Genomic DNA, 14,757 nt, shown 5'->3' with positions numbered 1-14,757 from the left:
GTCTGCTATAGCTTCTCCCTTCTGGAAAAGGTCCAATGCTTGACTTTTAGCGGACGGGACGAGCCAGGAGGCAGGTGTCAGACAGCTGGCCCCGGAACATGCTCCAAGGACACAGCGCCGGCTCCTCCGAAGGACCAGATGGCTGTATAGATGTCTCCCTGCTTCATGTTTACGTCTCCCGGTGCTCTGCTCCAGCCTCCAGCCTCCAGCCTCAGAGTCACGGTTTCCATGCACATTGCATCTTCAGAGCAGTTCGTGTTCCTCTACTGAAATCCAGTTTTTACATTGGAAATGCCTTTCCATGGCCACACAGGCTGAGATCCTCAGCACCCAGCCTCCGCAGTACCTGGGACAAGGTATTTCCTGGAAGCTCCAGCATGTATCAACTGTGTGGGGCCATCACGCTGGGCACCGACATATATATCTCACCCAATCGTCCCAACAACCTTGAGAAATCAGAGTCTGTGTCTGTCTTCAGTTCACAGAGGAAAACAGAAAGGGGGGGAAATTAAGTCAGTTGCCCAAGGCCACACAGGGCTATTAAGTGAGAGTTCCCTGAGTCATCTAGCCCCACACACGCTTCGGGCTCCTTCGCACTCACCCCACTGTGCCTGTCACCAGTGACATCCCACACCTGTTCCACTGGCCCTCCTTCCCAGACCACCTCTGCCACTTTCCTCTCCTCGCTCCCACCACGTTCGGCTGAAGCACTCCTGAGCTGCTCAGCAGGTCTGAGGGCAGAGAGGTTCCTTCTTATCTTACCCATCCCTTACCAAGGCTATATCCCCGTCGTTTACCCTTAACTCCGACCCGTCTATAATCTTCATTTCATGCGTCCCACTCTCTGCAACTGGCACACACACCCCACTTGGCCCGGCCCACACACCCAATCACCTGCCTCTGCTTCCCACAGCACTTTCTGTCTTCTAACATGCCAGAAAATGTACCTGTTATATTTTTACTTATTGTGTGTCTCATTACAACGTAAGCTTCAGGAAGCAGGGGCTTGCTGTCTCACTCACGGATATTGCCAACACCATGGACAGCGCCTAGCACACGCTACTCAAGAAACACATGAATGGATTATCATTAAGCAATATCCATTTTCCCTGCTATACTGTAAGCTCTACAAGGACAGGGGCAAAATCCATCTTAGTCACCCTGGAAGTACTTGATAAATGTTACTCAACTGACTGAACAAAGGAGCAAAGTTAGAATGTGAGAAGGACACCGCTGGGCTAAGAATCGGCTGCTGAGCAGCCTCCACCTGGTCTGGTGGATGCAGGTTTGGTACCACTGGCTGCCACCTGAACACAGGTGACCTAAATTAAACAAGCCTGTGATACTGATAAGCCCAAGCAGGAAAAACCAGAAGCCCTTGGGCACAGAGGTTTGAGTACCTACAGTGGATTCTGCCTCCACCATGCAAATATTTGATCCCATGGATATGGGGAAAACTGCTTTTACCTGTTCCAGTGGCGACCGGAAAGTGCTCCTTCTAAAAACGGACTGCCTGGAAGACCCTCAGCTACAAACTTCTTCCTACAAAAAACGCTTAACTAGACCCTCCTATCTGGGTTTCAGATCACACGCTAGTCCGACTTCCTCAAGATCCACTAGGTTACTTCAGCTATGAGTGGGTGAGAGACTTGCTCTAGGAAAAAAAGACATAAATAAGCTAAACGAATTCTGTAAGTTGCACAGAGAGAGTCAAATTCCACAATGTCAGACTCAGTCTGGCCTCTCACCCCGGATGGGGGGCTTGAGTGAACTGCCATTTGGTTGGGGAACCAGTCCTGAAGCCACTTCCCTAAAGCACCTTCTTGCTCATGTTCCCAATAGGCAGATCCTTCTATTACAGCCGGGAGGGCCCAGCTACAGCAAGGCAGCTACAGCACTTGGCAAAAATAAAACAAAACAAAACGACCACTCTGTGCATAATTGAGACAAACAATGTAGGCATCCACCTGAAGCATGGACCACGGACAAGGATGGGAAATGGTGGGAAACGAGTACAGAACAATTCTGATCCGTGGCCGAAAAGAGGGTGAGCTACGTGGGCTCTGGGAAACTTACAGCCCTCTTGTGTCAGCATTAATATCGATGTAACCAATCTGGCATAGACCCAGCCTAACAGGTTGGCTTACTGGAGATTGAGATTCCTATTATGTGATCTGAATAATGTCTTAACAGACGTGATCGCAACACGCAATTCAACAGGACTGAAGACTGAAGTCGTTCTAAGAACCTCTAGTGAAACCTGAGAAACAGGAGCAGGGAGAAACTGGGAGACAGAAGGATGGGAAACGGGAGACAAAGGAATGGCTCAGCAGGTTACTGGGGAGAAACTGGCAGAAAGCTCAGAGCTGTGTGACTGGCCAGGCGATCATATCGGAGCAAATTCCTGCTTTTAGCCCCTGCCCTTGGAAAGGCAGGGTAATTGAACTTCCTTGAGGCTCGTCTCTGCTTTTGTTTTAAACCTCAAGTTGTACTTTTGAAACAAAGGCTGTTTTTGTCATGGACTGTAAAAGTCTTGCAGAGCGTGAACCTCAGGGCCAGACAACATATATAACCACCAGCCACACTCTGTGTTCTGGCTGTGTGACCTTAATCAGGTAACTTAACCTCTCTGAACTCATTTCTTCATAAATCATGAAGCTTAAATGACATAATGCATATCAACAATCGATAAATATTAGTTCCCTTCCCCCGGCAGAACTCACTCTTCTACAGGAACCAAGTAAGACTCCACCATGACCATCTGGCCTGACCCCACATCTGTTCCACATCCCACTCTGTGGCTGCAGAGAAAAAGAGCCTATGCAACCATAGGACTGCGGACCCCCAGGAAATAACGGGCTGGATGCAATGCCACCACTGCTCCCGAGGGGAGGCTCTTCGGCCAGAAGATCGAGTGCATGAATTAGAAACGCCCACCAAATACATACAGAAGCCAGTGCCAATGCTACAGTGCTCGGGAGGGTACACACTTGGTCCAAGGCCACAGTCATCTCACATGGCAGTCACGTGGCAATCACGTGGCAGCCAAGGGACGGGTAAGACCAACTAAGAATTCATGGGGGATACAAACATGATGAACGCAGCCTCTTGGGGCAACATTTCCAGGGTTGTGCCAATTTCACCAAGTGCGTGAAATGCAGATGTGTGAAGCTGCACCCATTTTTCTACACGGACAACCTCCCTGGGCACCTGCCCAAGCTCTCCCCTTGAGAGAGGGGCTCTGGGGGCTCCAGTGTGACCAGGCCCAGCAGCACTCCATGCTCAGAGAGCTCCACTGAATTATTTAAGGAAGGAGGCACTGTTTCCTTTGCACGCAAAGCCTTCAGAACATCTAAAATGCGTGGGAGAAGCCAGGGAGTGGCTTTCTTTAGCTTCTTCCCTTGAAGCGAGTGATAAGCTTCCACTCAAGCTGCGGGGCTCCAACTCCCGTTTTCCAGAATATTCTATCCATGGTAAGGCACGCCTGCTTTAATAAAGAAAAGACCCAAGAGAAGGGAAAGTACAGCAGGGAACTCTAACACAGCCAGACCGTGAAGCACCAGCTTTGTCCCATGGGAGTCGCTTTTAAATGCAGCCAGTCTATCTGATTCTGTTGGTGTCAAAGTAAGGTGAGGGCCCAAGCGTCACCTGGGAACAAGCTGGGTGTGGGTTGTACCGGGCCCCCTCCCTCTCAGAGGAAGGCTGTGCTCCAGCCAGGCCTGCAAGCCCATTCCAGGGCTCTCTCCCAGCTCCACATCAGGAAAAGGGACCCACGTCTAGACAGGCCACGGCGGGCACGCGGTGTGGGGAGGAGCTGAGCACGCCCACGGCGATGCCATCAGGAACAGTGTTCCCATACACAGGGGTCCACGGAGGCCCCCAGTCACTGAGATGGTAATTAATGTGCCGTCTCCAGAAAGGAGGTCAGGCTTCCAGGGTCCTGTGCTCCTCGGAACTGCACACCCGAGCACCTGCAGGGCGTGAGCCCCCAGCACACCTCAGCCCACAAGACAGTCTGCCGGAGGACGAAGAAAACATAGCAGCACCTAAAGCTCTTGACTCCTCAGAACAAGGTTTGGACAAAGCTTCTGCATCAAAAGCATCACAGGTCGCCCACTCTGCCCCTGCCCTGTGCGTACCCCACCTGTGACGGCTGCTCTCGGGCTCCCTCGCCTCCCTCCTGCGGATCTGAGTTCCGCCAGGTGAGGTCACTCAGAGCACGCCCCCCGCCCCCCGACGGCAGCTGGTCATCGACAGGGAAACAGCTCTCTCCTCCCGATACCCTCACCTCTTGGCCAAGTTCTCCCTCCTCTCCGCTCAAACGCATGACTCCATTAAACAAGTGGTTCTAATCCCTTTTGGGTCAAGGACCCTTTGAAAGTCTCATAAAAACTATGGACACCCTCCCCAGAGATACACATACCCACGTACAATTCTCCACACACCTGGAAGGCGGGGCGTTCACAGACCCCTGCACGGTATCGAGAGGCCCCACTTTACGAAAACTTCCTCCAGATCGTCCTCAGAGCACTATCCAGACCCCTCCCGCTCTGCTCTCCCTCCTCCAAACATCCCTCCACTCATCTAAATCTGGATCAACTCTGGCGCCAGAACCAAGTGGAGCACTCTAGACGCACAGGGAAGCAGGCGTCTCCACCTTTACACGGTACCACAGTGACTCTCTACTCCGACCAAGGTCTTCAAGGTTATAGTCGACCATCGCCAGGCTGACTCGCTCAGCTCACCACCAGCCCCAAATCCCCAGGTCCTTCCCACGCTCAGAAAGACATGCCCTGCTCCCCACCCCAGTCCCCGAGCACGGTCCAACCCCTGCCTCAGGGAGAGGCCGCACCCTCATCACCCAACGTCGCTCAGGTTCTTCGGACCTCCCTGCTCGGTTTACTCGCGAGCCTGAGACGGTCCTGCCTCCTCCCCACACTGGGAAACCGTCTGCGGGCTCACCGAACCCCTTGAGGTCAGCAGGCCCCAGCCGCATGGCCAGAACGCTCCCTTCACTCTCACGCCTTAGCTGAAGCCAGGATCCGAGGACAGCGCTCCCCGCCCCACACGCCCGGCCTTGCTCCCCTCACCTCCCCCAGAAGCAGGACACGGGTCAGGGTGACTTGTCCTGGTGCCTCCCCATTCCAGTCGCCAGCCTCCAAGTCCTCTCCTGCCACTGGTCAGGGGCGTCAGCTCCAGGCCCAGCTCCTTCTGCTGCCCACCTCCTGCCACTGCCACCATCCACGTGGACAACCCCCAACACCCTGGACAAAGTTCCTTCACCTCCTCCACAAAAAGGCCTTCGTCCCAACGCCCCTTCTGTGACGCTCTCCCGGGACCCCTCATCTCCAGGAACGTACCCCTCAGGGTGTGAATTTCCATCCCCCGGCCTCCTGCCCACATTGCCCATCCTCCCAGTTCACTGGTGCTTAGGTAGCCCCACCTCAGAGACCTCCACCCACGACTGGCTGGCTCTCCAGGACCCACCTCCCGGCTCCACTCTTCCCTGAACGGCCGCGCCCGCCCCGCCATGGCCTACCACAGCATCACCACCACGTTGAGGAGAACTCCCCGCCGCCCCGGCCTGATGTGTCTTGTCCTCTGCCTCCTCGTGCCCACACCCAAGCAACCGGGCGACGTCACCAAACTGGGTGGACAAGTTTCACTTCAAATTCATGTTCTCTGACTTCAAGCTGTCTCTGCCACCGTCCACAAGCCTGGGTTTCTCTGGCAGGCCTGCCACCCACTCCAACGATCTCACACCCCCTTCTCCTCCTCAGACGTCCCCCACCCGTGCTCGCAGGGGATGGCCTGCCTTGGACTTCACGGAGCAAACAGGAGCCGTGGGCTGGGACCCACGCATCTTCCACCACGCCCAAGCCTGCCGGCCTACCTACCTGCCCCTCCGTGGCCCCCCTCCCTCCTTCCCGGGAAAGGGTGCCTCCCTCTCACCCTCCGAGGGACAGCCCTTCCCCTGGTGCCCGGAACTGCACCAGTCCTCTCCTCAAGGCCTTGCTCCTGTCATCCCCCCTCTGGCGCAGCATTCCCATGAGCGTCTACACGTGCGGGAGTCTATCTTAAATGCATTCGCCTTCCACCGACAGCCTCCCATGTTAGAGTCCTATTTCTCTACTTCCTTCACAGTCACCTTCTTGAAAGAGCGGTCCACGCATCCCCACAAAACCCCCTTCCCAGCGTCCCGCTCATCGTCCGACCCACCTGGCTCCTGGCTCCACCTCGCCACTGAGCTGGCTCAGGCCAGGGCCACCAGCATCCTCCATGCTGCCTCGTCCCAGGCCACCTCTCGGCAGCGCTCAACACCAGTGCCCAAGCCCTCCTCTTCGGGACACTGTCTCCATCAGCCGCCCTGATGCCACCACCCACTTGCCTCCTCCCTCAGTAGCCACACCTCCTCCGACTTCTCTGCTGGCCGCTCTTCCTGGATGCCACCTCAACAGTGGGTGCTCCAGGCTCCCGAGCCCTCTCCTCCTCTGCCTACCCCTCCCGGTCGTGACCACACCCAGTCTATCTGCAGTCTGACCTCTGCTGAGACCCAGATGCATATAATTCAGTTTTCGCCCCAGCTCCACTCACCGCCTCTAGTTTACCATGTGGGGTCCCCCCACTCCACTCCGAATCCTCCCCTCCAGGCTTCCCCACATCTACTAGAACTAGATGCTTAAACCGAAAACTGAAGGAGTCCTCACTATGCCCTCCCGTTCCCTCGTCCCGTACCCCATGTTTAATCCCTGACAGATCCAGCAAACCCATCTCCAAACCACTTGTGGAATCCACCCACTTCCTCCCTCTCCTCTTCCTTCTCAGCCCCAGCCAGCGTCCTCTGTACCAGCAAAACAAATCCTTAGTCTGAGTCCCAAAACAGGGAGACACCCTTCCCCTTTTTGTCCACACTTGCACCTCCCCGTGAAAGCAACCGGCTGGCAGACTGGTCTTGTTGGCACAGGTGGGTCAGCTCTTCTGACCTTCCCTGTCCTCTGGCCCATGACAGTCCTCCCCCAACACTACCTGAGAGGCTGAGTGACAGGAGGCAAGGTTTCAGAAGGCAAATCTCATATGGTCTGGGTCGTGATGACAGGCACTGCTCAGGACTGTGAGTGAGCAGCTGAGGACTGGGGGAGCGCCCAAGAGGATTAAAGATGAGAGATGGACTGTCTCCAACCACGGACTTCAGCAGGTACCTCAAGGGTTACCTGCCAACCTCCTACCCAAAGCAGAAAGGATGGTGGTGATGATGGTGATGGTGGTGATGATGGTGATGGTGGTGATGATGGTGATGATAGTGGTGATGGTGATGATGGTGATGGGTGATGATGGTGATGATAGTGGTGATGGTGATGGTGAAGATGGTGACGGTGGTGATGGTGGTGATGATGGTGGTGATGGTGATGGTGATGATGGTGATGATGCTGGTGATGGTGGTGATGCTGATGGTGATGGTGATGATGATAAACTTGGCCACTGCTCACTGAGTACGTATGTGTCAGGCATTGTGCTAAATGTTTACACACATTTTCTCACTCAATCATCTCAATCACTGAACAAACAAAGCTTAGCGAGATGACGTGCCCAAGCTCACACAGCCAGCCAAGGGGCTGGAGTTTGATCCGTCTGTACTTCTCCATCCTTGCCAGCTGCGAGACAAGTGGCCCTCCGCAACAATGAACTCAATTTGGTGAGATAGCCAGTTCCACCTTCAGTCTGCACAGGGGAGTCAGAGAACTCTGTCTTGATGCCACCTCCACCGGGAGCTCCTTTTCCTGCCCCTTGGAGCCTCCGTTTCTTTTCCCCATGAGGACCTTCTCCGCCACCCTCCTCCCCCAAGACAACAGAACCCAAAGCAACTTTTCTTTTCTCCATTTATCTGAACAACTCCAATTAAAAGCTTCTCCAATTAAAGATCCCAAAAGGGATCCAATGCCCAGGCAGCAGGGTCTGCAATATTCTTCACTAATTGGATCCCTGTGGACATCCCACCCCCACCCCATAACCCACAGACGAAACTCCCCCCAGAGCTGAAGGAGAACAAAGGGCTGCTGGGTTGGGCCAGCCCCACCACAGCGGTGATCTGGACCAAGATTTCCACAGCTCAAGGCAAAGAGAAAGGGGCCTGCCTGAGCCCCTCCTGTGGCTGGGACCCAGCTTCAGTTTGGCTGGGAGGCACCTGTATACTAAAGGGTTTCTTTTGTTTTGGTGGTGTGGTCAGACTCATCTGAGCTCTACATTTATTATCTTTTTAAAGAATAGTTTATTGTTTTTTGAGAGAGAGAGTAAGGGAAAGGGAGAGAACAGAGAGAGAGGCATCGATTGGCTGCCTCCTTCATGCACCCTACCGGGGATGGAGCCTGCAACTTGGGCATGTGCCCTGACCAGGAATAAAACTGGAAACCTTTTGGTGCACAGGACGACGCCCAACCAACTGAACCACACCGGCCAGGGCATTAAAGGGTTTCTCAAAACACGACTCTCAGGTTAGCCGTCTTGGCTGGTGCACAGACGGGACACCATGATCCCCAGTTCCTCAGAGGAATAATAATAAGACTATCAACCAGGCTTGTGATTAAAAATATCTTTTTAAAAAATCTCTCTAGTTGTTGGCAAATGTCTAAATGTGTTCCCCCAAGCATGTTTTTATTCTAGCAAGCTAATTTGAAATATAATTTAAATAAATTCTACCAGAGTGATACCACGTGGCTAGCAGCACCCGATGGCAGGACGACTGGAGACTTGTCATACCCGTAGCAAGGCCTCCAACCTGGTACTCTTCCCACACAAAGCACACCCCACTAGGAAACTGGCCCCTGACACCAGCGCTCACCTCCCAGCCTATAAATATGGCTCGGGGCAGCTACCGTGTGCAACACCAAGACGTGCAGACACAGAGCAAGCCCTGCTTAGAGACCAGTGTATCAAAACCAATGCAAATTAGAAGTCTTGGGCCTGAATTCCTTACCAGGCTTCGTTCTGCTCACTCTATTTTCATTGAAAAAAAACATAAAGTCTAACTCTCAAGATCCATAAGGTCAGGGCTTAATACACCTATGGTTTCTAATATTCTGGAAAATGCTTCTTCTCTATTGCAAATCTGTTTCTGGACTGTTCACTTCACTGTGAGAAAGGTGAAGGAAGTTTTTCTTTTCAAATGGAAAAGGGAATTCTATCCCCACCCCATGTACCAAAGGGTAGTCTTTTCCCAAAGGCTTTGGGTGCCGATGTTGGCTAAGGTGATATATGACAGGATTTACCCAGGTTTTATGCTTTTTTAAAAAAATTGCCTTACAGCCCAGCCGGCATGGCTCAGTGGTTGAGCATCAAGGTAGGATCCAGGAGGTCACAGTTCGATTCCCGGTCAGGGCACATGCCCGGGTTGCAGGCTCCTTGATCCCCAGCAAGGGAGGTGCAGGAGGCAGCCGATCAACGACTCTCTCATCATTGACATTTCTATCTCTCTCTCCCTCTCCCTTCTTCTCTCTGAAATCAATAAAAATATATATATATATTTTAAAGTTTTAAAAAACATAGCTTTACAACTGAAGCAGGGACTCTGAGGCCCTTCCTGTCCTTATGTCCATGCCAAATGCTTGCACCAAGGGAAACCTGTGAAGGAGGAGGTGTGATGCTCCCCAGAAAAAAACGCTTTGGAAGACGAAGGGGCACTCAAGTGAGGCATGGGAGCTTTCTGCTGGCAGAGAACCTTCCTACCCAGGTCTTAACCGCAGAATCTTTCTGCCCTGATATTTCCAAACAAGCAGAAACAATCTGAGCGACTGGGCCCAGGTCCACCAACCACCCTTAGCAACGACAAATCCTCATGTTCTCACCAAAATTCACCAAGGAACGGTGACTCACCCAAAATTACAGTGCCACAGCACACTTCCCAGTGTTCGCTGCGATCTTGGTCTCCTGCACTGTTTTTCTTTCAGTAATTCATTTAAAGCCAACAATTGCTTTAAGGGACTGTCAAAATGTCTTGTTGGTTTTTTTTAATATACCCTGCCTTGTTCTAGAAAGGGTTTAAGCAGATTTACAAAGATGTATAACACCCAGCAAAAGGACATATTAGAAGTAGGTGTGGGTTTATAGTTACTGGCATGGGAAAATGTCCAGTCAAGGTATTTTAAGTTAAAAACTTACGTTACGAAACAGATGCATGACATGATGTCATTTTTTTTTAACAATGAATCCATTTGCTCCACGTGGACACACGTATCTCTAAACACACAAACATCTCTACACGGGGGAAAGTCTGCAGAGACAGACTCTGACGGATGATGGAGGTTATTCCTGTGACACGGCATGACAAGTAATTTTCACTTCCTTCTTTAGGCTGTCATGTTTTAGCATGAACATGTAATATTTTTATAATTAGGAAAAAAAGCAAAGCTATTTTCATTTTGTTAAAAAAAAAAAAAAAGTGGTAGATGAGAAAGAGTGAGGACAAGCAGGGTAAGGCCATGACGGGGCGAGAGGACAGACAAATCTGCCAACGGGGACGCCACGTTCAACTCTAAGTTCCCAGGAGCCATTACAGAAAACTAGTACTTTCACAAAATCACTGAGTGCACTAGACAAAAACAAGCCATCCCTCTGCTCGGGACCCTCCTTCGGGGGACTGCGTATGAACATCATGTGTGCTCTCCATGCCAGGAGGTTCCGGGCTGTTTCTAACAAGAATGATGGCTCTCCCCAAAGTAGAGGTCAACCCACAGACAGCATTCATTCATTCCTAGCACGCGTTCGCTCGATACACTTCTAGTTAGTGCCCACCCCATTCCAAGTACTGCGTATTTTTCCAACTCTGACACAGGGGCGATGGCTGCCTAAATAACAAGGGTGATCCTAAATGCTAACAGCCTGCCCAGCACCTCTACATAGTGTCTGATCCCCAAAGAGCCAGCACTGCCTCTGACACCCTATGGATTGTAGCATTCTGTTTAAACTTGCACACAGAGCTGGTACTTGTACATGTGGCTTATCTCCCCTTATAAACTATAACCTCCACAAGGGCAGGAACTAACTAGTGGGTCTGCCCACCCTGGATCTCCAACAGACTCTCCAACTGCATTACGAATGAAGAGGCTGAATGAATCTTAGAAAGTGAAGCCTAAAAAGCCCACAACAGGGCCAACAGAAGACCAGATCCCTCCATATATCTGAGAGGCTGTATCTATTTTAGTCAACACAAAGCCCAAATAAAAGGCCCTAATTTATAGGAAGTGCACAGTTCGGTGTGATTCAGGAGGAATGGAAAATTAAAGGAGCAGGGATGAACATCAAAAGAAAGTTAATCGGTATGGATTACTGAAAGAAGGCCCAAGGTGTTAGATAACCAAGATTGTGGCCTCCGTCCACTGCAATGTAATCTTGGCTGAACAAAATAAATGAGTGTAAACTGAAGCCAAACAGAAATACAGTAGATCTTGTTTGTAAACACTGACAAAATCAGCTAAAAGTCACAACAGCAGACAGGCCGGCCTTTCTGTCAGCCTTTCACAGCAGGTAAAAACACAATTTACTACCCCAATACTCGGATGACAGCCCATGGCCTGAAAGCTAACCCTGCCACAGTAGAAGCTAAATGGCTGGCTTTAGCATTAAAAGAAAATTGCACCCAAATATGATTTCTCTCTCTCTTGGCCCTTGCGACTCTCAATTAAGCAAGCTATATAAAAGGTAATCCAAAAATTATCACAACTTCCAGGCGGGCATCCAAGCGAGGCTGCCCAGCATATGCAAGCATTAACTCAATCAAAATCTACTTATTGGGGGCCTATTAGGTGCCAGACACTGTGCTGGGTGTTGGAATGCACTGGTGAAAAGGTAAGACTTCATCCTGGCCGGATGCTCTTGGGGAAGAGATTATAAATAAGTAAACAGAGCCCAGAGGGCACCCTTGCCGTGTGCCGTGGAAACAAAGGTGTGCTTATGCTAGCGAGGACTGGGGTGGTCAGGCAGGACTGAGCAGGAGTCTGTTGGAGATCCAGGATTTCGACCCTGATGTCGAAACCTGAAGGAAGAGAAGGTATTTGCAGAGCCAGGGCAAGAGCACTCCAGGAAGAAGGAACAGCAGGCTCAAAGGCTCTGAGGCAGGGCAGGAAAAGCCAAGGAGGCCTGTGACAGCAGACGGCAGTGAGGGCTGGGCAGAGTGGCTGGCAAAGGTGGAGATGAGGCACAGGCCAGCCTCTTGATGACTGAAGGGTGGTATATCAGGAAGAGAGTGATGTGATTTGCAATTTTAAAAGCCAGTCAGTTGGGGTCCAATGTGGAAAATGGACTGGGAGACACCCCAGAGTGGAAGCTGGAGGGCCTGTTAGGAAGTGAGTCCAGGAAGGAGGCAGTGGTGGCCAAGAATAGAGTGGGAGTCATGATTATGGGGAGAGGCGAGTGCACTCCGATATATCCTGGAAACAGACCCACAGGACCCACTGACAGCCTGGATGCTGAGGGGTGGGAGGGGAAGGTGAGGGAGAGAAGAATCCAGGATGACTCTTAGCAAGTGAATGGATAGTGGGGCCGCTCTCTGGCTGGGGTGGGGAAGACGGAGGGACGGAGAGAACTGAAATGACTATAGAGAGCTCCATGCATAGTCAAGAGTCAGGAGCCCCTAAGAAACATGGGGACTCATCAGCATGAAGCTGGTATTTAGAACATGGGTGGGGGTGGATAACGTGACCTAAGGACCAGCAACCCCATCATTCAGAGGTCAGGCAGAGGAACAATCAGCGGGGAGACTAAAAGGGACCACCGGGAAGGTAAGAGGAAAGCCAGGAGAGTGCTGGCAAGAAGCTGGGAGGGGAGGTGTTCTGAGGAGGCCGTGGCCATTGGTGAGGAAGGCAGCTGAGAGGCAGAGCAAGACAAGGCCAGAGTCTGACAACCTGCACGTCATCAGTGACCCTGGCAGTTTCCGTAGAGAAGTGGGAGCAGAAGCCAGACTGTGTAGAGTGTGGGAGGTGAGCAAATGGTGGGAAAAGAAAACAAATGGAGACAGTGGGCTTGGACATATCTTTTTGAGATGTTTTCAAGTGAAAGGGAGCAAGGAAGCGGAACAGAAGCAAGAGAGAGACATTAGATAAGAGAAGCTAAAGCTGCACCACCCCACATGGCAGCCACTAGCCACATGTGGTTGTTTAAATGTGTATCAAAATTGAAAAATTCAGTTCCCCAGCCACGCCAGCCACAGTTCCAGTGCCCAACAGCCACCTGTGGCTGACGGCGGCCTCACTGGACTATGCACAGAGCACTTCCCACCAGCACAGAAAGTCCTACTGTACAGCACTGAACTGAACCATGCTGTCTACTGATGGGAAAGAGCCCGGAGAGAGGGAGGTGAAAGATGAAGAAATGTTTCCAGAGGAGGTGACGGGAGGGGATGGACGGTTCCCCAGGAGGGGGACCAGAGGGACTGGCCCTCCATTCAGCAAAGCAGGTGAGAAGGAAAGCTCAGGGCAGCTACCCAGGGGGCTGCAGGTGTGGTGCGGAGGGGAGGCTGCCCTTGGTCTTGCTCCTTTTGTCACTGAAAAGGGAGGCCAGGCGTGTGCGTGGGGAGGAGAGGGAGGTCCGTGGAGGCACGAAGGGGTGAAAAAGCTGCCTTGGGGAGTGAGGACCACACACAATGCCAAACACTTCACAGAGGAGCAGGGCTCAGGGACACTGAATGGGGAAAAGCATCTTGAGTGGGGATAGGTAAACTCAGATTTTTATTTTTTTTCTTAAATCCTGGTCGTGCGGACAAGTACAGCCACGACAAGGCTGCAGGACCACAACAAAGTTCCCTACTGGCTGCCCTTTCCTGGTTCTTTCCCCTCCATCCCACTCAACTCTCAGAAAGAATGGCATTGGTTCTATTTTCGGTTAAAATGGCTCCCTCCACCCGCCTCTGTCTAAATGGCTTACCCAGCCCTAGCTCCATCTCAATTTACAACCAGGGCTTCCTTGTGCATCCCCATGAATTACAGAAGTGGATATAAGGAAAACGGCAGGGCCAGGCAGGAGTCACAAACCATCCCTTACCTATGAGAAGTGAGTAACAGACATTTATGTGTTAAAACTGCATGAGAGGCATATTCCACCTTTAAACAAAATCCCCAAGCTACTCCTCCCTGTTTCTCCACAACAAAAACTCTCTAACACTTTCTTTAAGCTTTTATGAGTAAACGTTTTCATTTCCACACAGTTTCAATATTTGTTTTTGATCACGCAAGTGTGCTGGGTAGGTTTTGTGTTGGCTGGGGGTGGGGGCAGGGGAGGGACAGGGAGTTAAAATTACCAGGTCCCTTTATCTTCCATTCTGAAACCTGCATTTGCCAACTTCTTCCTGAGCATTTTTTTTTTTTTAAAGTATGAAATCTGAGAGCCGCGAAGGTTCCCACTGCTCAAAGAGCAGCCCTTTCAGTCTACCCGGGGCCACTGGACATGTTGCAGTGAGGCTGCTTCCCAGCCGGGCGGCCCTGCTAAAATCTCCCAGTATCTGTGCGTGTGAAACCTGGTTCTGCACCAGTGTCTTAGGGACACCTCCTGGACCCCCTCTGCACCCCCGTCCCACTCATGCTGGTCTAGAGCCCTCACAATCCCCTTCCTCAAAATTCCCCTTGGCCTGCCTCTGGTTCCCTCAAGCACCAGGCAGACCCCACAGGTAAAGGTCACTATGTAAAATTACTCCAGAAACTTTTCTGGAGCAACGCACAATAAAACCAGTGACCCACGGGAGCTGGGTACAGCCCCCAGGACAATCTTGACCCT

At 51.7% G+C, this 14,757-nt stretch overlaps 1 protein-coding gene across 6 annotated transcripts in view; it reads right to left on the bottom strand.

Annotated features, from left to right (window-relative positions):
- The window catches only part of HOMER2 (homer scaffold protein 2), a 67,015-nt gene that overhangs the window by 38,612 nt on the left and 13,646 nt on the right, over positions 1-14,757 (bottom strand). The window lies entirely within an intron of this gene.

The sequence above is a fragment of the Miniopterus schreibersii genome (genome assembly GCF_964146895.1).
Source record: "Miniopterus schreibersii genome assembly, chromosome: 22".
Taxonomy (NCBI): domain Eukaryota; kingdom Metazoa; phylum Chordata; class Mammalia; order Chiroptera; family Miniopteridae; genus Miniopterus; species Miniopterus schreibersii.
Note: the sequence above shows the minus strand (reverse complement) of the source record. Positions and strands in the feature narration are given on the sequence as shown.